This window comes from Lynx canadensis, chromosome A1 (assembly GCF_007474595.2).
Source record: "Lynx canadensis isolate LIC74 chromosome A1, mLynCan4.pri.v2, whole genome shotgun sequence".
Taxonomy (NCBI): Eukaryota; Metazoa; Chordata; class Mammalia; order Carnivora; family Felidae; genus Lynx; species Lynx canadensis.
In genome coordinates this window covers 89,985,477-90,011,460 of record NC_044303.2, presented here as the reverse complement: position 1 = coordinate 90,011,460, position 25,984 = coordinate 89,985,477, and the positions used below count along the sequence as shown (strand labels likewise).

The 25,984-nt window shown below is 37.6% G+C and overlaps 1 protein-coding gene and 1 pseudogene across 1 annotated transcript in view; one reads left to right on the top strand and one right to left on the bottom strand.

Moving 5' to 3' along the window:
* The window catches only part of CNOT6 (CCR4-NOT transcription complex subunit 6), a 75,722-nt gene that overhangs the window by 24,140 nt on the left and 25,598 nt on the right, over positions 1-25,984 (top strand).
* On the bottom strand, positions 11,451-18,977 carry LOC115512020 (annotated as a pseudogene).

Here is a 25,984-nt window from a genome sequence, read left to right as displayed (position 1 = left end):
TTTCTTGCTTTTCCCTTTTAATTTCCTCATGATTGGTATTTAACTGTATTTTTCTCTTTTTTTCAGCCTGTGTTAGTGGCTTTTGAATTATAGGTCCTTTGCATGTAGGGAAGTTTCCATTTTCTTACAATACCAGGATAAACTAAAAAGTACTCACTTTGGTCAGTGAGATTATATCTCTGAGGTTAAGAGGATTCTCTTCCACTCTTTCCTCCTACTGCCTCACTCTTCCCCCCCTTTACCTTATGGTGAGAACTATTTGACAATTTTGAATCATTGTTTTCTGCTTACTCTGAGCTTTGGTAAGAAATCTGTATACAGGATAGGAAGGAAGAAAGGATTCCTGTGAAGTAACTTTCTTAACAAATAGTCGTATCTTTACCAAGTAACACGGAGGATAAACTGTTGGTTGAAATTGGTCTATGGAACAGGACCTTGTAATAAAGCCGCTATCAGAAAGGTCACTTTTTATCTTAGCAGTCTTGAGTACATAAGCTCCTACATGTAGAAATTGTCAAGGCCTGAATTCAGTTCATGCAAAGACAGTTCATGTATATGCTTTAGCACCAGTTCCTTAAGGTTCTGTGATGCAGAGTTCTAGGGACCTGAGGTCATTGAATCCTGGACCCACAGTTATCTCATATGCTCCTCTGGTTCCAGTGGGATGGGTGGTGAGTTCCTTTTGTCATTTGGTATTAACCAGATAAGCCAAACAGCTATTCATCATTTACTTCTTAAAGTAAATTTTTTATTGTAAAATGAAACACAGATAAAGAAAACCACACAGACAAATCTATTAATGAATTATTATAAGGTCAGTAGCCTTGTAACCGCTATCCAGGTCAAGAATTAGAACTTTTTCACCTACCCCAGAGCCCCTTCCTTTGCCACAGCCAATTATAACCACCTCTGTGCTCTCAAAAGTAACCATTACTTTCTTTTAATCACTTCCTTTGTTTCCTTATAGTTTTAATAGTAAATTATGTATATCTAAGCAAAATAGTGATACTCTAATTCTGTCATCTTTTTTCATTAAGTGAGCTACATCTACAAACACATGCTTTCCCACACTTAATGATTAATTAGAAAAGAAAGCTTGTTTCCTTTTATTTACCAGTTTTCAGTATAAACTGTCATTCTTTGATGGTGACTAATTAGGTTTTTTTAAAGTGTCATTATTAACTATGATATCTAAACATTTTAGTTTCAAACATATGTTGTGGATTGTGATTATTACTTTTATTTTGATGCTTAAATTGCCCTGTTGTCGGCCAGTGGGAGAGCTTCTTAAAGGATTTATGAGTTTTTGATACAACCCTGTCTTTGGTAGTTTCCTTGCTATCTGATATAATAAGATTTTCTTGACTCATCTTGTGTATTTACTGCCTCAAACCTGGAATTTATAATTTTTTCCAAGAAATCTTTTTTTTTTTTTAAGTTGGAAATGATATTTCAAGACCAAAATATCTGTTGCTACAGATGCTTGTTACTATTGGGTTGGTCACTGTTTCTAGGTCTTTTCACTGGACAGAGCTGTGAAATAAGACTATATGCATCATAGCTTTTCATCATATATGTATAGTCGTACACGTTTATGATTGAAAGATGTGTACTTATATGATATATACATACTTATAAAAATTTTTAAAAATATATGTGTATATTTACAGTTAAAATATAAAAATATATTGAGACTTTTGATTCAGAATCAGAATAACAGGGATTTTAGTTAACCTTTTCTGTAATTACATGTGTATCTCCTTTAATACTGGGTGTCCTAGTTCTCAGGGACATGGGATGATGGAATTTGAATATCCCATAATTACTTATTTGGTTTATCCCATATTACATTGCAGTCTCAGAATAACAGTACTAAAAATACTACTACTAATATGAGTACTGAAAGCGGGTAAAACTTCTCGGAATATTATCCCCGTTTCCCTCCTCACTCCCATTAAGTACTTGTTTTCTGTCTATACTGTTAGATAGAGTATGTAGTCATTATATACTATCAGCCTTCCCATTTAACCTGCATAATTCCCCATTTAGACTTTGTTTTGTAGGTAAGTATATATTCAGTGCCTCCCACCAGTTCGCTTATTCCTAATCATTTCGGTTTTCTGGAGGCTTGTTCTCTAGATGTTTCCTTTTAGAAAAGGCTCATGAGAGTAGTATTTTCTGTATTTCTTGCATGTTGGTAACAGTTTGTGTCCTTTATATTTGAAAGTCAGTTTGGCTGAATGTAAAATTGGTGGCTCACATTTTTTCTTTAAATATTTTATGTATGTTACTTCAGTTTTGCTATGGCCTTGATGCCAGTATAATTTTCTTTCTTTTATTAGTTAGTTGCTCTTTTTGCCTAGATACCCAAAGGATTTTTTTTTTTTTTTTTTTTACCTGTAATTTTACTGGAATATATCTTGGTGTTGGTTGTTCTATCTTGATATTCTCAAGTACAGTATATAAAGAAAAAAAATTTCAAACTATACATTATTTTTAAAGAAAACCATTTCAGTATAGTTTGGATAATATTTTTTTATTATTCCAATTCCTTTGTGTTTTTTCAGAGATTTATTCTCTGAATTTGCATATTGGTCTCTTGAATCATTTTTAAAACTTAAAAAAAAATAAGGTATAATTTACAGTAAAATAAAAATACCGTAAAATTCACTTTACTGTTGTACAGCTTTTAAAATAAATACACAGTTGTATAACCACGACCACAGTTACAATATGAGTTTTATCACCCCCAAAAAACTTCCCCATGAACCTTTTTTAAGCAGACCTCCTGACTTCCAGCCCCTGGCAGCCACTGATCTAGATTTTTGTTTTTTTAATGACTTTAATTTTTTAGAGCAGTTTTAGGTTCACAGCAAATTTGACAAAGTATAGTGCACGACTCCCTCCACCTCCTATCAACATCCTCTACCAGAATGATGCATTTATTACAGTTGATGAACTTGCAGTGACATGTGATCACCCAAAAGTCCATACTTTACATTAGGGTTCACTCTTGGTGTTGTACATTTTACGGGTCTAGACAAATATATAATGGAGTGTATCCACCATTATGAGTCATAGAGAATATTTTTACTGCTCTAAAAGACTTTGGTGCACTGCCAATTCATCCTCCTTTCCCTCTCCTTGAACCCTGGCAACCTGTGATCTTTTTACTGCCTCCATAGTTTTGCCTTTTCCAGAATGTCACATAGTTGGAATCATATAGTATGTATGTAGCCTTAAAGATTGGCTTCTTTCACTTAATAATATGCATTTAAGTTCCTCCATGTCTTTTCATGGCTTGATAGTTCATTTCTTTTTAGTGCTAAATAATATTCCATTGTCTGGGTTTACTACAGTTTATTTATCCGTTCATCTATGGAAGGACATCTTTGTTGTTCCAAGTTTTGGCAGTTATGAATAAAGCTGCTATAAACATCCATGTGCAGGTTTTTGTGTGGATGTAAGTTTTCAACTCCTTTGGGTAAATGCCAGGGAGTACAATTGCTGGATCATATGGTAAGAATATGTTTAGTTTTGTAAGAAACTGCTAAACTCTTCCAAAATGTCTATATCATTTCTCATTCCCACTAGCAATGAATGAGACTTCCTATTGCTCCACATCCTTTCCAGCATTTGATGTTGTCAGTGTTCTGGATGTTGACCATTCTAAATGGTATGTGTAGTGGTATCTCATTGTTACTATTTTTAATTTTTATTTCCCTGATGACATATGATTAAGAGCATAACTTTTCTTATGCTTATATGCTAAAAAAATCTTTTAATGTTTATTTTTGAGAGAGAGAGAGAGCACTAGTCGGAGAGAGGCCAAGAGAGAGGGAGACAGAGGATCTGAAGTGGGGTCTCCAGTCTCAGAACAGAGCCCAATGTGGGGCTTGAATTAATGAACCATGAGATCATGACCTGAGGCAAAGTTGGATGTTTAACTTAACTGAGCCACCTAGGTGCCCTCTTTTGCTCAGTTTTAAATTGGGTTGTTTCCTTATTGTTGAGTTTTAAGAGTTCTTTGTGTATTTGATTGACAGTCCTTTACCAAATAGGTCTTTGCAAATGCCTTCTCCCGGTCTATGACCTGTTTTTTCATTCTCTTGACAGTGGCTTTCACAGAACAGAAGTTATTAATTCTAATGAAGTCCAGCTTATTATTTCTTTCATGGATTGTGCTTTTGGTGTTATAGCTAAAAAGTCATTGCAAACCCAAATCACAATAGATTTTCTTCTGTACTATCTTCCAGGATTTTTATGGTTTTGTGTTTTACATTTAAGTCTGTGATCCATTTTGAATTCATTTTTATAGAGTGTGAGGTATCTACTTTTTTTTTTTTTTTTTTTTGCTTGTGGATATCGTTACTCCTGCGCATCTGTTGGAAAAACTTTTCTCCATTGTATTGTCTTTGTTCTTTTGTCAAAGATCAGTTGACTGTATGAATGTATTGGGGTTCTGTTGATCTGTCTATTCTTTTGCCGGTACCACACTGTCTTGATGATTGTAGCTTTAGAGTAAGTCTTTTTTTTTTTTTTCAACGTTTATTTATTTTTGGGACAGAGAGAGACAGAGCATGAATGGGGGAGGGGCAGAGAGAGAGGGAGACACAGAATCGGAAACAGGCTCCAGGCTCTGAGCCATCAGCCCAGAGCCCGACGCGGGGCTCGAACTCCCGGACCGCGAGATCGTGACCTGGCTGAAGTCGGACGCCTAACCGACTGCGCCACCCAGGCGCCCCTAGAGTAAGTCTTGAAGGCAGCTAGCATCAGTCCTCCAGCTTCTTCTCCTTCAATTTTGTGTTGATTATTTTGTGATCTTTTGCCTCTGCATATAAGGCTTTAAAATTAGTTTGTCAACATCTACAAAATAACTTGCTGTACTTTCAGTTGAGATTGCATTGAATCTATAGGTCAAGTTGAGAAGAGCTGACATCTTGATAATATTTAGTCTTCCTATTGCTGAACATGGAATATCTACCATTTATTTAATTCTTTGATTTCTTTCATCAAAGTTTTAGTTTTCCTTATACAGGTCATGTGTATATTTTGTTAGATCTGTACATAAGTACAGTAAAACCTTTGTGAGTAACTTGTTCTGTGAGTGTTCTGCAAGATGAACAAACATTTCTAATAAATTTTAACTTGATAAATGAGCAGTGGCTTGGAATATGAGTCCTTCGTGATGCCGAATCTCACATGATCACAACTGAGACAGGGTTCTTGAAATTCACTGATATACGAATGCTTTGGATTATAAGCATGTTTCTGGAACAAATTATGCTCGCAAATCAAGATTTTACTGTATTTCATTTTTGGGGTGCTAATGGTATTGCTGTTTTTAATGTCAAATTCCAATTGTTCATTGCTGGTGTATAACAAAACAATTGATTCTGAACCCTTAGTTCTTCATTTATTTGTGATTTTTAAAAATTTCCTCTTTTTGTAAAAGCATACTCTTTTTGTGGTTATTCATCATTAAGTTCTTGGTAGTTTAGTTTTCCTTTACTGAGTTTTTCTAATTCTTATTTATGTTTTTTTTTATCATTTCTTAATGTCAAATTTTTAGCTCCGTTTGAAATTATAAGTAGTTTTTTGAGCATGTTTGTGGTATGCTTTCCTTGTCCATAGGGAGTTTAGTTATTCTGGTAACTTTTAAAAAAAACTTAATAGCTTCTATGAGATTTGACCATATAACTTTTCTGTTCATTTTTATTTAAACTTCATTTTTCTGAACTTTTAGAAGGTGTAATTCAGGATTGTTTTTCTAACTTTAGAGCTTCCTCTTCTGGTTTTTGCAGAGTGAAACTTCCTGATTCTGTTCCCTGCTCTCATTTTTAGAGAGTGTCCGTGTCCCCCCTGCCCCCCCCCCCCAGTGGGGGGCCTTGGCTGGCCAGTTTTTGGAATTCCTGGGGTCCAGACTGCTTTTTTGACTTATTGTGGACACTTTGCTCTCATAATTGAGTTGCACTAAACTCCTCCCAGCTGTGATGATGTTCTCAGATAGGTGCTTCCAGTGGATACTAGCTGGTTTCTCTCTTTTCAGTTCTTTTAGTTGGGCTTAAATCTGTTGTCATGTGATTTATTTTCCATTTTCATAATCTTTTTTTGTTGCCTTTTTCATTTTGAATTAACTCAGTATTTTTTGTAAAATTGCATTTTATCTCCTTGTTGACTAGTAAGCTATAATTCTTTGTTTAATAATGTCTAATTCTTTAGGGTTAATAATATAAAGTATATCAAGTTATATTCTATTACTTCATATTTAGTATGAGAGTTTTAACAGTCTACTTGTTTCTTTTCTCCTGGTGTTTGTGCTGTTGCTGTCATATATTTTCCTTATATGTGTTATAAATCTCACAATATATTGTTATTTTTGCTTTAAACACTGAAGTATTAGGAAAACTTGTTTTTATTTACCCATGTACTTACTATTTCCAGTGTTCTTGATTCTTTGTGTATAGGCAAGTTTTTTTCTGTTCTCATTTTCTGTCTGATTGAAGGACTTCCCCTTAGCATTTCCTGTGGTGGAGGTATGCTTGCTGGTTTGTTCAGGTTTCATGTTTGAAAAGTCTTTTTATTTTGCCTTCTTTTTTGTAAGATAATTTTTCTGGGTATAGAATCCTGGGTTAACAGTTTTCATCTTGAAGTACTTTAAAGATCCTGTTCCATCTTTGTGCTTGCATTGTTTTTGATGAGCAGTCTGCTGTTGTTCTTACCCTTGCCTCTTTTATGTATGTCCTTTTTCTGTGGCTGCTTTAAGATTTTTTCTTTATTACTGGTTTTAAGCAATATGATTATGATGTATTTTGGTGTCTTTTTTTTTTCTTGTGCTTAGGTTTTGTTGAACCTCTTGGATCTGTAGGTTAATAGTTTTCAGAAAATTTGAAAGAGTTTAGGCTACTCTTTTAAGTAATTTTTTATATTCTTCCCTCCACTCCCCACCTTTTTTGGAATACAGTTACAGTAAAACCTTGGTTTGTGAGTATAATTCGTTCCAGAAACATTCATGTAATCCAAAGAAAGCACTTGTCTATCAAAGCAAATTTCCACACAAGAAATAATGGAAACTCAGATGATTTGTTCCACAACTAAAAATATGCATATAAAAATGATTACAATACTGTAATATAATACAAAATAATAAAGAAAATACAAAATTATAAAGAAAAATAAACAAATTAACCTGCACTTACCTTTGAAAACCTTCATGACTGATGTGAGGTAGATGAGAGAGGAGGGTTATTGTGTAGGACGACTTCCAGTATCCCTAACGGAATCACTGTTACTCATTGGGTCAATGGAATCTTTTTCTTTTGGTGCAGCTTTAACAAGGAATCTATCCAATGACACTTGGCTTTTGTCATTGAGGATTTCTCAGAAATGGAATATTGTATTATTGTGAAACAGATTCATCACTTGCACTGCCACAGCCTTATTCAGGTGGTGCTTTTTTACAAAATTTTGGACTGTTTCCCACATTTTACACATCTCCCTAATCTCATTTGAAGTGAGGGATTCCTCTGCCTTTTCTCCTCCTTCTCTACAGATGAGATGCACATGTAGACTTCTTACAAAATCTTTCAATTTCGGCCACCCTCATACCTCATTCATGCTTCTGGATGATTTGCTTTTTTTTGTTTTAAATGTTTATTTCTGAGACAGAGACAGAGCATGAGTGGGGGAGGGGCAGAGAGAGAGGGAGACACAGAATCAGAAGCAGGCTCCAGGCTCTGAGCTGTCAGCACAGAACCTGATGTGGGGCTCGAACTCACAAACCGTGAGATCATGACCTGAGCTGAAGTTGGTTGCTCAACCGGCTGAGCCACCCAAGGCGTCCCTCCATGATGTTCTTCTTAACTTCCACTGTAATCATCTCCTTCTTACAGCCTTTCTTTTCAACCTTTTTCTGCGTGGGAGCCATTGTATGTGCTCTCATGGATGTTTACTACAGTGCAGTATTAATAAACTCTTGTTATATACTGTAGTTAATGTAACTGGCAGTAAGACAGAGGAAAGGGTCCCTGCAGGCAGCCTGACCTAGAATGAAGCAAAGAATTCCTAAGCTTACTCTTTTGTGGAAAAGGACTGCCCATAGGTGCTTTGAAGTGACAAAAAATACACTAGTGCCCTTCCAACATTCTAAAAGAAATCACTGATTTCTGCAAGCACCACAGCCATGGGAGAGGATCACCCACAATCCTGCAATGAGAGAGAGAAAGAAGAACCATTGGCTCAGTTGTGATCATGTGACGTTCAGCGTCATATACTACTCTTATTGCAAGACATGGCTCGTTTTTCAAGTTAAAATGTGCTAGAAATGTTTGCTCATCGGTGCACCTGGGTGGCTCAGTCAGTTAAGCATCTGACTTCGGCTAGGTCATGAACTTGTGGTTCATGAGTGAGTTTGGGCCCTATGTCAGGCTCTGTGCTGATAGCTCAGATCCTGGAGCCCGCTTTGGATTCTGTGTCTCCCTCTTTCTCTCTCCCCTCTCCCACTCATGCTCTGTCTCTCTTCTCTCTCAAAAAATGAATAAACATTAAAAAAATTTTTTTTAAAAAGAAATGTTTACTTGTGGAACACTAAGAGAAGAAGTTACTCAGAATCCAAGGTTTTACTGTACTTGTATCTTGAAGTTGCCTTATAGCTCACTAATCCTGTTTATTAATTTGTTCCTTTTTTTTCTTTTAGACAGTTTTTATTGCTGTCTTTAATTTCATTAATTTTTACAATATCTAATTTGCTGTTAATCTCATCCAGTAATAGTGTATTTTTCATAACTAGAAGTTAAAAGTGTGTTTTTTTTTTTTTTAATCTTCCATGCCTTTACTTAACATTTTGCCTTTTTGAGGGTATGTAATACAGTTAAAATAACTTTTAATGTCCTTGTTTGCTAATTCTGTGTTTTTAGATAGATTGGATTGGTTATGATTCCTTTTCACTTTCCCTCTACCCATTGCTCTTTTTCTTTCTCTCCTTTTGCATGTCTGGTAATTTTGTATTAGTCACATTGCATTGTGAATTTTACTTTTTTGGGTGCTTGATGGTTTTGTACTCCTATAAATACTCCTGAGCTTTGTTCTGGGATGCAGTTGAATTATTTGGAAACAGTTTGATTTTTCTCAAGATCTGCTTTAAGTACTACCTTTCTAAATTCTCTGAATTATGAAATTTTCCATCTGATGGGAACACAAACTATTCCTGGTCCTGTGTGATCTATCTAAGGTTTGTTTCCTCTGCCCTTTTCTGTTTGTCCTCCCCCATCTCTGGTCTCAGATTCCGTTCATATGCATTTGCCGATCATTACTCAGCTGAAGACTCAGGAGGATCTTCAGATCTTTAGAGCTTTCTATCTGTGTAGCTCTCTCTGGCACTTTGCCCTGTGAACTGTCAGCTGGTTCCCTGGACTGACAGCTTGATGTCCCTGGACTGACAGCTTCATCTCAATTCACATAGACCACCAGACTCCACTTGGGTTCCATCTCCCCACACCACTCTAAGGAAGCCGTCCAGGCACAACTGTCACAAAGGCTCACCTTGTCTATGTCCCATCTGTCAATGATTATTGTCCCGTGCTACTTGATGTCTAATGTCTGAAACTCAATTTTTCATATATTTGTTTGGTTTTTAGTTGTTTTATGTAGGAGGGTAAATCTAGTATGTGTCACTCTTTCTTGCCTAAAATGCAAGTCCATCATAGGTTTGTTTTTTTTTTTTTTCAATGTTTGTTTATTTTTGAGACAGTGCAAGTGGGAGAGGGGCAGAGGAGGACAGAGGCTCCAAAGTGGGCTCTGTGCTGACAGCAGGGAGTCTGATGTAGGGCTCAGACCCATGAACTGCAAGGTTATGACCTGAACTGAAGTTGATTGCTCAACCAGCCAAGCCCCCCGGTGCCCCCATCATAGTTTTTTTTTAAGATTGTGTCTGATAACTCCAATATCCAAATCTCCTGGGAGTTCTGTTTTGTTGTTTTTCTATTTCTTTTGGTTTTCAATACTTTGGTAATTTTCTTTCTCCTTTTCTTTTCTTTTCTTTTCTTTTCTTTTCTTTTCTTTTCTTTTCTTTTCTCTTTTCTTTTCCTTCCTTCCTTCCTTCCTTCCTTCCTTCCTTCCTTCCTTCCTTCCTTCCTTCCTTCCTTCCTTCCTTCCTTCCTTCCTTCCTTCCTTCTCTCTCTCTCTCTCTTTCTTTCAGAAAGAGAGGGAGAGAGTGTGCCTATGCACATGAGCGGGGGAGGGGCAGAGAGCGAATCTTAAGGAGGCTCCACGTGAATCCTGCTGCAGAGCTTGATCTCATAGCTGTGAGATCATGACCTGAGCCAAAATGAAGAGTCAGACACTTACTTGAGCCACCCAGTCACCCCACTTTGGTGATTTTCATTGAGTTCTGGAAATTGTATGAAATGGTAGAATAATTTGATAGTCTGGATGGTGTTCTTTTTCCTTACAGGTGGATTTACTTTTGTCCTTGGGCAGGTAGTCACGGTAGGAGCAGCTGACCATAATCTAATCAAGGATTTATCTCCTTTTGTGTGGTGTTCATTGGGTTGGCTTATTGCAGGTCATACTTACTACATTTATAGATCTTCTTTTTTTTTTTTAAGTTTATTTACTTATTTTTGAGAGGAAGTATGAGCATGAGCAGGGGAGGGGCAGAAAGAGATAGCAGGAGAGAGAGAGTCCCAAGCAGGCTCTGCGCTGTCAGCATGGGAGCCCTATGCGGGGCTTGAACTCACAAATTGTGAGATCATGACCTGAGCTTAACCAACTGAGCCATCCAGGCACCCCCCCCCCCCACCACCATTTATAGATCCTAACTAGAATCTTGATGATTTAGCAAGGTCTTCTGTGATGGTTCCCGAATTCCTGTGTTGTTTCCCCAGCGGTGGAAGAGGGATTAAAGCTTTGCTTAGCACCTCAGCCTCTCTGCTTTCGCCTCATCTACTTGCCTTAGCTGCTTGTGATTCTGCATATTTTGCCAAAGGTAATGTGGGACCTGTCCTACCTGGTACTTCTCTTCTGAGCTCTTTGTCTCTCATCTCTTTGCTGCCTTGGTAGTTCTCTGGTGCTTTCAAATTCATTTTTGTGTTTTGTACCCAGTTTTCATCTAGTTTTTCTTTCCTTCAGTAGGGTGGTTGGTCAACAGCAAATTATTTTGTTGTTACAGGAAGCTGAAATTCAGATATATACAAATTTTTAAATTCTACGTAAAGAATCTGCAGATAACAAACAACTTTCATGTTCCTCTTGTTCTTCCATTGTGTTGTGGCAGCACTGTGACTGTCTGCTTTTGAGGTACATCTGTAGCCCAGAACAGGTACTTGTTCCAGGCCCTTGAGGCAGCAGTGCAGGTAGGGAGAGATATACTGACCAGAGTCACACTAAGGAACCTTCCAGGATATAGGAACTTAGGTCTGGACTCCTTGGGAGTCTTTTTTTTTTTTTTTTTTTTAAACTTTCAAGACTGCATGTGTCTCTAGGAGGTAGGCCTGGTCTGGCCTTTTCACTTTGCATACTTGGGGAAGCCTGTGACTCAGGACATCCACTTCTAAGAATCTGTCCAGACTCCCGGTTGGGGAGATCTCTCCAGTCCTAGACATCATGCTCTGGCGACTAAGTGTATGCTGACTCACCACTGCTACCATCTGCCCCGGGCCTTTCCTCCTCATTCTTCAAGCCCACAATACAGCTGGCATATTGGGTGTTGTTTCTCTATAGATTTCTAGCCAAGGATATATGTGGTTCAGAAGTATTGTTGCTATAGTTCTGGTGATCTGGATTTTCTTCTGAGTCTTTGGCTCTTTTGAAAATATCACTGGGAACTTACATGTATTCAGTTGCACCTTTAAGGATATCAGCTTTGCTGTGCTTCCTGCTCTGGGGAAGAAATAGCACAAGTGCCTTCAGTTTGGCAAAACCAAAGTTCAGATTTTTTTATCCACTCATACTCTTTGGTGTTGGCCACGTGCTCCTGCTCCAGCACCAGTTGGAGGTAACCACTTGAACTGGCAGATGGTGGCCAGCTAGGGCAGCGGCTCAGACTGCTCCCACAGCATGTCCTCCAGCACCTTTGCCTGCTGGGCACCCAGGAGAGTGGGTGCAGGGGCCAGAGTGGGTGCAAGGAGGGCGGGGGGTCCTCCTTGGTAGTTTTTAAATGATCTATAAATCAGGTGCCTTTAGCTGTAGGGTCACACATTAGCCTTTTCTAGTTTGTGACATTTTCTGACATTTTGAAGGCTTCAGTTGAGTTTGAGTCTAGTTTGAGTAAGCTTTCTTCATGTTTTTCCATGAAGAGTGGTAGACCATGTTGCTCAAATTCTGGATCAGGTTCTTCTGATTTTCTTTTTTTTTAATTTTTTAAAATTAACATCCAAGTTAGCGTATAGTGCAACAATGATTTCCGGAGTAGATTCCTTAATGCCCCATACCCATTTAGCCCACATCCCCCCTCCCACAACCCCTGTAGTAACCGTCTGTTCTCCATATTTAAGAGTCTTTTATGTTTTCTCCCCCTCCCTGTTTTTATATTACTTTTGCTTCCCTTCCCTTGTGTTCATCTGTTTTGTATCTTAAATTCCTCATGAGTGAAGTCCTATGATATTTGTCTTTCTCTGACTAATTTCATTTAGCATAGTACCCTCTAGTTCCATCCACGTAGTTGCAAATGGCAAGATTTCATTCTTTTTGATTGCCGAGTAATACTCCATTTGTGTGTGTGTGTGTGTGTGTGTGTGTGTGTGTGTGTGTACATACATACACACACACACATACATCTTCTTTATCCATTCATCCATCGATGAACATTTGGGCTCTTTCCATACTTTGGCTATTGTTGATAGTGCTGCTAGAGACATTGGGGTGCATATGTCCCTTTGAAACAACACACCTGTATCCCTTGGATAAATACCTAGTAGTGCAATTGCTGGATTGTAGGGTAGTTCTATTTTTAATTTTTTGAGGAACCTTCATACTGTTTTCCAGAGTGGCTGCACCAGTTTGCATTCCCACCAGCAGTACAAAAGAGATCCTCTTTCTCAATGTTTTTTATTTATTTTGGGGACAGAGAGAGACAGAGCATGAACGGGGGAGGGGCAGAGAGAGAGGGAGACACAGAATCGGAAACAGGCTCCAGGCTCCGAGCCATCAGCCCAGAGCCTGACGCGGGGCTCGAACTCACGGACCGCGAGATCGTGACCTGGCTAAAGTCGGACGCTTAACCGACTGCGCCACCCAGGCGCCCCGAGATCCTCTTTCTCCACATCCTCGCCAACATCTGTTGTTGCCTGAGTTGTTAATGTGAGCCATTCTGACAGGTGTGAGGTGGGATCTCACTGTGGTTTTGATTTGTATTTCCCTGATGAGTGATGTTGAACATTTTTTCATGTGTCAGTTGGCCATCTGGATGTCTTCTTTGGAGAAGTGTCTGTTCATGTCTTTTGCCAATTTCTTCACTGGATTATTTGTTTTTTGGGTGTTGAGTGTGATAAGTTCTTTATAGATTTTGGATACTAACCCTTTATCTGATATGTCATTTGCAGATATCTTCTCCCATTCTGTCGGTTGCCTTTCCATTTTGCTGATTGTTTCCTTTGCTGTGCAGAAGCCTTTTATTTTGATGTGGTCCCAATAGTTCATTTTTGCTTCTGTTTCCCTTGCCTCCGGAGGTGTGTTGAGTAAGAAATTGCTGCAGCAAAGATCAAAGAGATTTTTGCCTGTTTTCTCCTCGAGGATTTTGATGGCTTCCTGTCTTACATTGAGGTCTTTCATCCATTTTGAGTTTATTTTTGTGTATGGGGAAGAAAGTGGTCCAGGTTCATTTTTCTCCATGTCACTGGCCAGCTTTCCCACCACCACTTACTGAAGAGACTGCCTATCCATTGGGTATTCTTTCCTGCTTTGTCAAAGATTAGTTGGCCATATGTTTGTGAGTCTATTTTTGGGTTCTGTATTCTGTTCCATTGGTCTGAGTGCCTGTTTTTGTGCCAGTATGATTTTTTTTTTAATGTTTATTTTTGAGAGAGAGAGAGAGAGAGAGAGAGAGAAAGCATGCATGAGTGAGGGTGGGGGGCAGAGAGAGAGGGAACAGAGGATCCAAAGCAGGCTCTGCACTGACAGCAGAGAGAGCCCGGCATGGGGCTCGAACTCATGAACTGTTAGATCTTGACCTGAGCTGAAGTTGGACGCTTTATTGACAAAGCCACCTAGGTGTCCCAAGTTCTTCTGAATTTTTTAAAGATAGTACTACATTTAGCTCTTTTCGGTAATTGTGGTAAGTGTAACTCCAGAGTCAAGTAGCTTTCAGAATGTTAACAGCTTGTGCAGCTGTCCACCCTCTCGGTGACCCTGATGTCTACTCTAGGGAAGTCTAGAGTGGGGACAGGTAAACAAGAGAGGAGGGAAACTCAAGTGGAGGCAGGACATGCACAATACTAGTTTTGAGGCCATCACTAACTTACTGAAAATCACTTACATGTTATTCATTTACTCTGAGACTTCTGATGTGGAAGGTGATGAGACATAAGGTTTCAGGAATCTTACAGGCTATAGAAGACTCCCACAAGAAGATAATTATAAAACCATGATAAATACAGGACAGAAAGCTTGACCTATTATATTATCTTTTCTTTAAGACGGTCTTAGCCAGCTTGGCAGGATCAGGGAAAACATCCTAGAATAGCTGACTACTGAGTTAATGATATTAGCCAGGAGAAAGTGGAGTTAAGGACATCACAGGAAAAGGGGACATGGAGAATATAAAGTTTACGGTGGAAGTCTCCCTTTCATCCCCCTTTTTCCGTTATACCTCCCAGCATGCACACACGTATGCATTCATACACAGGGTTATTAGTTTCTTTTATACACCTCTGGAGTCCTTCCATACATATGTAAATACAAATATAGTTTCTTATTCCACACCGTATTTAAAAAAAAATTTTTTTAATGTGTATTCATTAAATATCTCTCAGAGAGAGATAGAACATGAGCAGGGGAGGGGCATAGAGAGAGGGAGACACAGAATCTGAAGCAGGCTCCAGGCTCTGAGCTGTCAGCACAGAGCCCAACGCAGAGTTCGAACCTACAAACTGTAAGATCATGACCTGAACCGAAGTCAAGGACACTTAACCAACCGAGCCACCCAGGTGCCCCTACCCCTTATTTTTAATTCAAAAGATAGTATATTATGTACAAATTTCTGCACTTTGCTTTTTTTCCCATGTAACATTGTACTGTGGAGAGATTCTAAATAATAGATAGTTCTCTTATCACTGTAATTTTTCCTCCTCCTTCCTCTCCTCCGGAAAGAGAAAGAGAAGAAAAAAGGAGAGAAGCTCTACCTCCCTTCCCCTCCCTCACGCCTCCTTCCCCCTTCCTCTCCCTCCTCCTCCCCCCTCCCTCTCCTCTCCATCTTCCCCTCCCCTCCCTCTCCCTTCCCTCTCCCTCCTTCCCTCTCCCTGTCCCTCCTTCCCTCTCCCTCCTTCCCTCTCCCTCTCCCTCTCCTTCCTTCCCTCTCCCTCTCCTCCCTTCCCTCTCCCTCTCCCTCTCCCTCTCCCTCTCCCTCTCCCTCCTTCCCTCTCCCTCCTTCCCTCTCCCTCCTTCCCATTTTCGAGAGAGAGAAAGAAAGAATCTCAAGTAGGTTCCATGTGTGTAGCCCGATGAAGGGCTCAAGGCACCCCTGTAACTTATTTAAGTAGTACTATATTGATGTTCAGTCTATGACAAACCACTGCTACAGTGAATAACCTTGTAGATTGTTTTGCATCCTTTCTAATGTATATGTAGGTCAAAAGGGTGTATGTGTTTATAATTTTGACAGATGATAGTTGGCAACTTTTTTCAATAATGAAATTCAGAATCACTTATCTGGTCCTTGCATTTTTATCATGATCATGTTGTTTTATAAATTAGGGTGATTTGTAGGATACTTTTTTTTTTTTTTTAATGTTTGCTTATTTATTTTTGAGAGAGAAAGAGAGCACAAGCAGGGAGGGGCAGAAAGAGAGGGAGACACAGAATCCGAAGCAGGCTCCAGGCTCTGAGCTATCAGTGCAGTGCCCAATGTGGGTCTCAAACTCACAAACTGTAATATGACCTGAAGTCAGATGCTTAATCAACTTAGCCACCCAGGCTTCCCTATAGGATGTCTTTCCATTTGTTTTTTTGTAGAAGTCCTATATACTTCTTGGTAGATTTATTCATAGGTATTTTACCTTCTGGTTCTTCTTATGAATAGAATCTTCTGTTACTTTTTCATCTAATTATTGTATACATGCAAATTGTTTTGCATATGTTGTTTTGTGCTTTGTTCTCTGTTATGCTATAAACTTTTTTATGTAACTGTTTTATTGAGATATAATTCACATATCCTATAATTCATTAAAGTGCACAGTCAGTGGGTTTTCGTTTATTCACAGGTGTGCAACCATTATCACATTCACTTTTAAAACATTTTTAGCACCCCAAAAGAAACCCTATACTCATTAGCAGTCACTTCCCATTTCCTTCCGGTCCCCTAGGCCTAGGTAGCCAGTAGTTTATTTTCTACATCTATAGATTTGCCTGTTCCAAACATTTTCTTGTGGTCTTTGTGACTGCCTTCTTAATACTTAGGATAATGTTTTCAAGATTCATCCGTGTTGTAGCATGTATTAGTACTTCATTCCTTTTAGTGGCTGAATAATGTTCCATGTGTGGATATCATTGTATTTATTTATCTGTGTAAAAACACACTCCTGTGTGTCTTGTCTACTCAGTACTCTACTACAATACTACTTTACTTCAACACTGGATGTGCCGGTTTTCTACACTTAAAGCAATTCTGTGACACCACCTCAGCTGAGTGTCCTATAATTGAACTCAATTCTGACACTAGTGTCGGGTACCACAAGTTAAGGGTTCAATCCCATGGAACTGCTCCCCTCAACTTCAGACACTAGTCACAAGTCCAGGTTATCTTGTGCTTTCAGTTGAGGAGCTACAAATCCAGAGGTTCCCAGGATCATCCTCTCCTTGGGTTTAATTAATTTGCTATTATCAGCTCACAGAACCAGGAGAAGAGTTTACTTACTAGATTACTGGCTTATTATAAAAACTCAGGAACAGCCAATGGAAGAGATCCCATAGAGCAAGGTGTAGGGAACAGGTAAGAAACTTCCATGCTCTTTCCAGACCCCTCGCCTTCCCCATACCTCCCTGTGTTCCCTACTCTTGAAAGCTCAGAACTCCATAGTTAACAGATTCCCTCAGAGGCTTCATTAGGCACGGTTGATTAAATCTGGTGATTGATACAACTTCTCCCCCCTCTCTTCTCCCTGGTGGTTGGGGATGGGGGCTGGTGGGGACTGAAAATTTCAATTCTCTAATCCTGCTTGGTGTCCCTGGCAACAAGTCCCCATTTATGGGGGCATTAAAAAAGTCACCTCATTTAAGGTTAAACTCTGGTGTCCTTGAAAGGAGCACCTGTAATAAAAGACACCTTTACTGTTTTAATCACTTCAGAAATTCCAAGGATTTTAGGAGCTCCATTCTGGAAACAGAGATGAAGATCAAATGTATATTTTTTGTTATAAATCAAAGCATCACAGATTGTTTCTACTTTTTGGCTCTAAGAATAATACTGCTGTGAACATTTGTGTACAAGTTTCTTTGTGGGCATTTTCATTTCTGTCAGGTAGGTACTTAGGAGTGGAATTACTAGATCATATGGTAAATGTTTAACTTTTTGAGTAACTGCCAGACTGTTCTGAAAGTTTGCATCATTCTACATTCTAAACCACCTTGTACAAGGGTTACAATTTCTCCACTCCTTGGCAACAATTGTTACATATGTCTTTTTGATTTAGCCATCTTAGTGGGCATGAAAGAAGCATTGTGGCTTTGATTAGGGTTTCCTTGATGGTTCATGAAATCGAGCATCTTTGCGTGTATTTATTGACCATTTACTTATCTTCCTTGGAGATGATACAGCTTTTGATAGAAAAAGTATGTAATGAGTGGATGGGGGAAATGTACAATGATGGTCTATTTCACTTTCATTGTAGGCAATCAAGTTTAAAAGCAAAACATGCAGTTAAAACTAAGATTTGTAACCTTTAATGTTTTTAGAATCTCTGTTAATCTTAGATCCGTTTTAGAAAATCTTTTATAGCAAACAAAAGTTCTATGGTTCCATCATTTTTTAATTTTTTTCTTTTTTTTTTTTTTAAATCACATTAAGGAATCATGTATAGTTTAATTTTGTTTCCTGTTTGTTTGTTTTTTTTTTATATTAACACGAATGTGATATAATGGTAGTTATACCAGGTGATGGGATTTGGTATTTTTAAACAGTGTTGAATTATATAGTAAGCATGTTCATTTAAAAATAAATTTATTAGGGGCGCCTGGGTGGCTCAGTTGAGCGACCAACTTCGGCTCAGGTCATGATCTCACGGTTTGTGAGTTTGAGCCCTGCATCGGGCTCTGTGCTGACAGCTCAGAACCTGGAGCTTGCTTCTGATTCTGTATCTCCCTCTCTCTCTGCCCCTCCCCCACTCATGCTCTGTCTCTTTCTGTCTCAAATAAATAAACGTTAAAAAAATTTTTTTAAATAATAATTAAAATAAATTTATTAACAGGACACCTAGCTGGCTCAGTCATTTGACTCTTGATCTTGAAGTTGTGAGTTCAAGCCCCATGTTGGGTGTGGAGATTACTTAAAAATAAAATCTTTAAAAAATGAAGTTAGAAAAGTACAAAAGGTGTAACCGGTTCGGATGTTACTGACTGAGCTTCGCAACAAACATTTCCTTTTATTAAGGTCAGTTACCAGATGGTGGAGCTCCTTAGTGGTAGAGCACAGACTATTGTGAGTCCCCTTACCTGAGTTCAGCCCTTTCTTCATCTGCATCACACCACCTCCACTGTCAGTTTTGAGCCTGATATTCTCACCTTTCTTTGTTCTTTTGCCTTTTTTCTAATACTCGCCTCAGTCTTTGCATTCTCAGGTTCTAGGCTTTTTACCTCCAGGCCTAATCTTCTTTTACTTAAACTAGATCTCTTTAATTTGAACAAGCGACATTCTTTCCTTGCATTTAAGACCTGAATTCTTTCCCACCAAAGTTTGATGAGGGTACCTTTGCAGATGTGTTTTCCTTCATGGATTGAAACTTCCATTTGTTAACTCACATGCCCTGTTAAGGCCATTTCCTTCCCCATCAACTTTGCTATTTTTAAATTAAGCACTATCAATGGATTTAATCTGCCAAATGTTCTCCTTAGTGCCCTTCATGTAATTTAATCGGGTCTCTCTTCTTCTTCTTCTTAATCCAATTTGCCATTCTCACAGCACAGTCCTCTTCCTTTTGTGAAGTTTACCTTACCGTGACCCCGAAATCCTGGTCTTTAACTTCATCAGGAGTTGTGAGTGGGGAAAATTTCAAATGGCCACCGTTTCCAGTTACAGTGGATTCTTGTTATTCACAGTAGTTATGCTCTATATGGTCACCTTGAGCATGGAATTAGCAAGTACTGAAGCATTGCTCCGAGAGGAGATACATGGTTAGGTTCCTGTGAACCTCTAGTCACAACACTTTTCATCAACTAGTCAATACATAAGCTTGTTTTAATGTGTGTTTATGTTTAAAGACACCTTATTTAATGTCTATTGTCAACTCATTAACCTTGAATTCTTGGACACTAACGAATGCCTGAGGGAAACTTAGCTCAAACACTAGACACCTCACAGCCTTGCAGCTGGCATTTCAGCCCCATGCTTTGGGGCCATTTAAAACCTCAAATTCACCCACAAAAAGCACAAATATGCAAAAAACAAATATGCAAAAACAAATATAGCACTAAATTATGAAGAAGACACTTGTTCACATTGTGAAAAGTGGAGCAAGAAGCCAGAGTGTTACCTTGTTGGACCTCATCTGGGAACTGTTCTGGGTGACTACAGTTTTTTGCTTCTCTGTGCATGTTTGTGAATGAATGTAACAGAAATACAAGAATTGCATTTGGAGTTACAAGTAAACTGGAGGGGATAGGGGAATTCACAGATACAGAATCTGGGAATAATGGAGATAAGTATAATTCCCTTTTCTTCTAAAATGTCAGTTTTAAAGATTCAAGTCAAGATGTTTTCTTCCTTGCTTTCTCTAAATCTGCAAATGTAGAGGTAGCAATTTTGATTTCTTCATAGGGATGTTAATTATACCTGGTCCCTAGAGTTTGCTGATCGCCCCTCTGATTTGAGGGAACACTAGTTAGATTCCCCTTGTCTCTCAGTATTTAACAAATAAAGCATTCTGGATATGTTAGAATGAAATTACTTCTCAAAACACAGCTCTTAATTTAGGTCAGGATAATCTCAGCATTTCTCAAGTCACAAAGCTGCTTAAAATTGAATGCACATTTTTGGATGCAGAGGAATATGTACAATTTTATGGAGAAGTAAATAGATATCCTCAGAATTTCAAAAGGTGACTCTTTTATTCTCAAAAATTAGGAACCTTAATTTCTTAGGTTACATAGTTCTACCAGTAGAGTTTTAATCTAATTGAGGAATTGTGATGGGGCAAAGGATATTCACATTTAAAATTTTTAGTAGCTATTTCAGGATTGGTTTCAAAATATAGTTGTGTTTTTCCCCATAATTAATGAAGGTGTCTCAACCCTCTTAGCCTTGTGAATATTGGATACTAATCTTATTTTGTTATTTGCATAAGTAGAAGTGAATACTTTGTTTAAATTTGCATATGTTTTATTATTGAAATAAACATTTTTTTATAACTAACCCTTTTTTCTTGAGGACTTTATATTTACTGTTCTGTCCCCACACCAGCTTACTAGTCACTGAAAGTTGACCAAATAAATGAATGTTATCTCTCTCTCTCTTTGTTTTTGTTTCTTTTTTTTTTTTTTTTTTTTTTTTTTTTAAGAGAGAGAGCGGGCACTCATGCAGGGAGTGGCCGAGGGAGAGGGATAGAATCTGAAGCAGGCTCCATGTCCAGCGTGGAGCCCTATGCAGATCTGTGCACGGAGCCTTATGTGGGGCTCAGTCTCACAACCACGAGATCATGACCTGAGCCGAAATCAAGAGTTGGATGCTTACCTGACTGAGCCACCTGGGTGTCCCTGAATAAGCCACCTGGGTGTCCCTGAATATTATCTCTTTGGCTGCTGTACTTGTTGGCATCTCCACATTAGAGAGGTTTTAAATTTTAATGTACTCAAACCTGACAGTTTTTGGAATCTTGGGTTTGAGTTATTTTTAGAAATAATCTCTTCCATTACTTTCTGGTTTTTTGGCATTTAGAAATTTATTTGTGTTACTTATCTGTGTATGGTAGAGATCTGATTCCTCCTTTCCCTCTCCCTTAAATCTTGTATGATTGATTTATTTAATACATGACTCCTTACACTTGATTAAAATTTTTTTTTAATGTTTATTTTTGAGAGAGAGACAGGAGTGGGGGCGGAGAGACAGGAATAGAGAGAGAATCCCAAGCAGGCCCTGCACTGTCAGTGCCGAGTCCAGTGCAGAGTCTGAACCCACAAACCATGAGATCAGGACCTGAGCCACCCAGCCCCTCATCCTTTCTTCTTGGTTTTCTTTCTGCCTACTTTCTTGAGAATTAATTTTGTATCCTTCCTATTAAGTTGAGGTATAAAAATGTATTTCTCAAACCCTTCTACCTTTTTTTGTTAAGTGTTATCTTGAGGCTGAAACATATGTTAAGACATGTACCCAATAAGTAGTTTGTGATATTTTAAGTGCTTTATTTATTTATATTGACTATTAGCTGTGTGCTTTAGTTTTATGAACTGAAAAGTAAATAAATTTGTTTTACAAATAGGAAATGATGTGGTTTCTACTGTAATTATTACACAGTAAGGAAAAATACTTTCTTAGACCAAGATAGATTTTATTGCATAGCTGTATTGATTTAAGTTGACATGTAATAATCAGCATGTATGCAAAGTGAATAATGTGATATATTTGGACATCTATACATCCTTGAAACCATTACCACATTCAAGGGACATATCTATCATTCCCCTAAATTTGTAATTCCTTTCTCTACCTCCTTCATTTCTCTGTCCCTTCCCCCAATCCCAGGTAATCGCTGTTCTGTTTTCTTTAACCATAAGATTGGTTTACATTTTGTAGAATTTTTATTTAAAAGAAGTAATACAGTATGTACTTTTTGTTGTTGTTTAGTTTTGCTACTCATTTTGATATTCATCCATGCAGTTGGTTTTTAATAGTTCATACTTTTTATTACGGAGTAGTATCCTATTATTTGTATGTGCCAGCATTTATTTATCCATTTCTTTGTTGATGAAAATATTTGATAATTTCTACAAATAAAGCTTTATGTACACTTCTTTATAGAGGATATAACTTTCATTTTTCTTGGGCAAATACCTAAGAATGAAATTGATCATAAGGTAGGTAAGGTTTAACTTTTTAAAAACCTCAAACTATTTTGCAAAGAGGTTGTCTCATTTTACATTCTTACTAGATACCTTTGATCCATATCCTCACCAACACTTGTCAAGTCTTTTTAATTTTAGCCACTCTTCTGGGTTTGTAGTGGTATCTCATTGCGGTTTTAATTTTCATTTCCCTAATGATGCTGATGTTGAGCATTTTTTCATATGATTATTTACCAGGTGTATGTCTTCTTTGGTGAAGTGTCTATTTAGATGTTTTTCCTGTTTTGAAAATTGGATTGTTATTACTGAGTTTTGAGAGTTCTTTATATAATTTCTAAAATCAGGTAGTTTTAGTCTTCCAGCTTCTTTTTCAAAGTTGTTTTGAATTTTATAAGGCCTTTGAATTTCCATGCAAATTTTAGAATCCATTTGCCATTTTCAGACATGCTGGCATTTTGATTGTGATTGTGTTGACTCTAAACCAATTTGGGGGAGATCTTATATCTTAACAACATTAAATCTTCTGATCTGTGAACACTGTATATCTCTCTGCTTCTTTAGGACTTCTTTACTTGCTTTGAGGGTGTTTTGTAGTTTTTAATATATTGGTCCTACACATATTTTTGTCATATTTTCCTCTACTTTGTAATTTGGTACTAATGTAAATGTTATTGTAAATATGTTTCTGATTATGCATTGCTGTATATAAAAATACAGTAGATATTTTGTATATTGATACTTTATCCTACAACCTTGCTAAACTCATTTATTGGTGGTATTTTTGTAGATTCTTAGGATTTTACATGATGATTGTGCCATTTGCAGATAACCATGACTTTACTTATTTCGACTTTTTTTCTTATTGCACAGGCTAAAACTTCCAGCATAATTTTGATTGGGAGTGGTGATAGTGGACTTATCTTGCTTTATTTCTGATCTCGGGAGGAAAGTGTTCATTCCCTTACCACTAACCTTCTTATACATACCCTTCTTCAAGATTTAGGAAGTTCTGTTCTTAGCTTACAAGCAAGCTTTTTTTTTTAAAATCAGGATTTGATTTGATTAAATGCTGATTTTTAAATGTTGATTTTTGTCATATGCTTTTTTACATCTGTGTATATGATTTTCTTTTCTAAAAAAGTTTTTTGAAAAATTATTTTGAATGTTTAACAAACCTTGAATTTCCTAGCGCAAGTCTTACTTGGTCATTATCTTTTTAATCTATTGTTGAATTTGATTTGTTAAAATTTTGTTAAAATTTGCATTTTTGTTCATGAAGGATTTGATTTGTAGTTTTTTTGGTACTAGTTTTATCTGGTTTTGGTATCAGAGTGATGTTGGCCACATAGAATGAGTTCGAAAGGATCTTCTTGCTTTCACGTTTCTGGATCAGTTTGTGTAGAATTGTTATAGTTATTCCTTAAATATTTGGTTGTATTCACCAATGAGCCTTTCTGGTTCAAGAATTTTCTTTGTGGGAAGGTTTTTATCAAATATGTTCAGGAGTACCTGGGTGACTCAGTTAAGCGTCCTCCTTGGTTTCAGCTCAGGTCATGATCTCAAGGCTCATGAGTGCAAGCCCTGCATCAGGTTCTACGCTGACAGTGTGGAGCCTTTTTGGGATATTCTCTCTTTCTCTCTCTCTCTCTCTCTCCCCCTCTCTCCCTCTCCCCCCCCCCCTCCCCCTCCCCCCCCCCCTCTCTTTCTGCCCCTACCCTGCTTGTGCTCATTCTCTCTTAAAATACACTTAATTTAAAAAAAAAACACTCATAATGTTGTGCAGCCGTCTCTACCATCCATCTCTGTAGCTCTTTTCATCTTCTAACTTGTCTTCTTTTTTGAAAGGTATTTTTACTGGGTTGCTAGGTTCATAGTATTTTTTTTCTTTCAGTATATTAAAGATTTTGCTCTGCTTGTCATCTCTCTCGTACTGTTCACAAGTAAAAGTCTGCAGACATTTTATCTTTGTTTCTCTGTGTAATTATTTTTCCTTTTGCAGCTTTTAAGATTTTCTGTTTATCATTTGTTTTAAGCCATTTGATTAAGATGTGCCTTCCTGTAGTTTTCTTTTTTATTCTTCGTGGAGTTTTCATATACTTGGGGGTTCATTGAGCTTTTTGTGTCTAGGTTTATAGTTTTCATGAAAAGTAGAAAATGTTTTGCATCTCTTCATTGTCTTCTTTTTTTTTCTTTTTGGTGATAGCCCAAGATATAATTCACATAATTCATCCACTTAAATGCACATTCAGTGGTTTTGTATATTCACAGAGTTTTGCACCCATTACCACAATCAGTTTTGACAACATTTTCATTGCCTCCAAAAGAAACCCGATACATATTAGCTTTCATTTCACCTCAGCTAGCCAGACCTTGAAAGCGTTAATCTTTTTTCTGTCTGAATGGATTTGTTACTCTCCTGGACATTTCAAATAAATGGAATTATGTAATGTGTGGTCACTAGCTTTTTCCATTCAGCGAATTATTTTTAAGGTTCAATCGTGCTTTTAACACGTATTAATATTTCATATGTTTGAATATACCACATTTTATTTATCTGTTGACAGACATTTGGATTGTTTCTGTTTCTTGACTCTTAAGAATAATTCTGCAGTGAGCATTTAAGTTTTTGTGTGGACACGTGTTTTTCTTTCTTTTGGGCATATTCATCGGAATGAATTGCTGGCTCATGTGGTAACTTGTATAACCTTTTTGAGGAACTACCATACTATTTTCCAAAGTGGCTTCGTTAGTTTACATTTCCACCAGCAGTATGTGAAGGTTCTAGTTTCTCTACTCCTTGCCAATACTCTGTCTTTTTTATTATAGTCATCTTAGTGGGTATGAAGTAGCGTATCGTTGTTTTTGATTTGCCTTTCTCTGATGGCTGGTGATAATGAGCATCTTTTCAAGTGCTTGTTGGCCACTTGTGTATCTTCTTTGGAGAAGTGCCTGTTCTTTGCCCACTTATAAAGTGAATTATTTGTCTTTTCTTACTGAGTTGTATCAGTTCTTTATATATTCTAGATACAAATATCTTATTAAATTTATGACTTTCAGATAGTTTCTCCTGTGTGAACACACTTTTCACTTTGTTGATGGTGATCTTTGAGGCACAAAAGGTTTTAATTTTGGTGAAGTACAGTTTAACATATTTTTTGTTGCTTATGCTGTTAGTGTCCTATCTAACAAACCATTGCATAATCTCAGGTCTTGAAGGTAAATGCCTGTTTTCTTCCAAAAGTTTTTGAGTCAGTTTTTGTATATGGTGTAAGGTAAAGGTTTAACTCTTAAAAGTTAAAACATGTGGATATCTGGTTATCTTTTGGGTTTATTTTCTAAGATATTTTTTTCTGTCCCCAACTCCCCTATTTTGGGGACTCCAACTACATATATATTAGGTTGTTTAAAGTTGTCCAAGAGTTCATGGACGTTGTTTTTTTTTAAATGTTTATTCATTTTGAGAGAGAGAGAGAGTGCACGAGTGGGGGCGGGACAGAGAGAGAATCCAAAGTAGGCTAGCGCAGAGCCTGAGGTGAGGCTTGGTCTCACAGACTGTGAGATCATG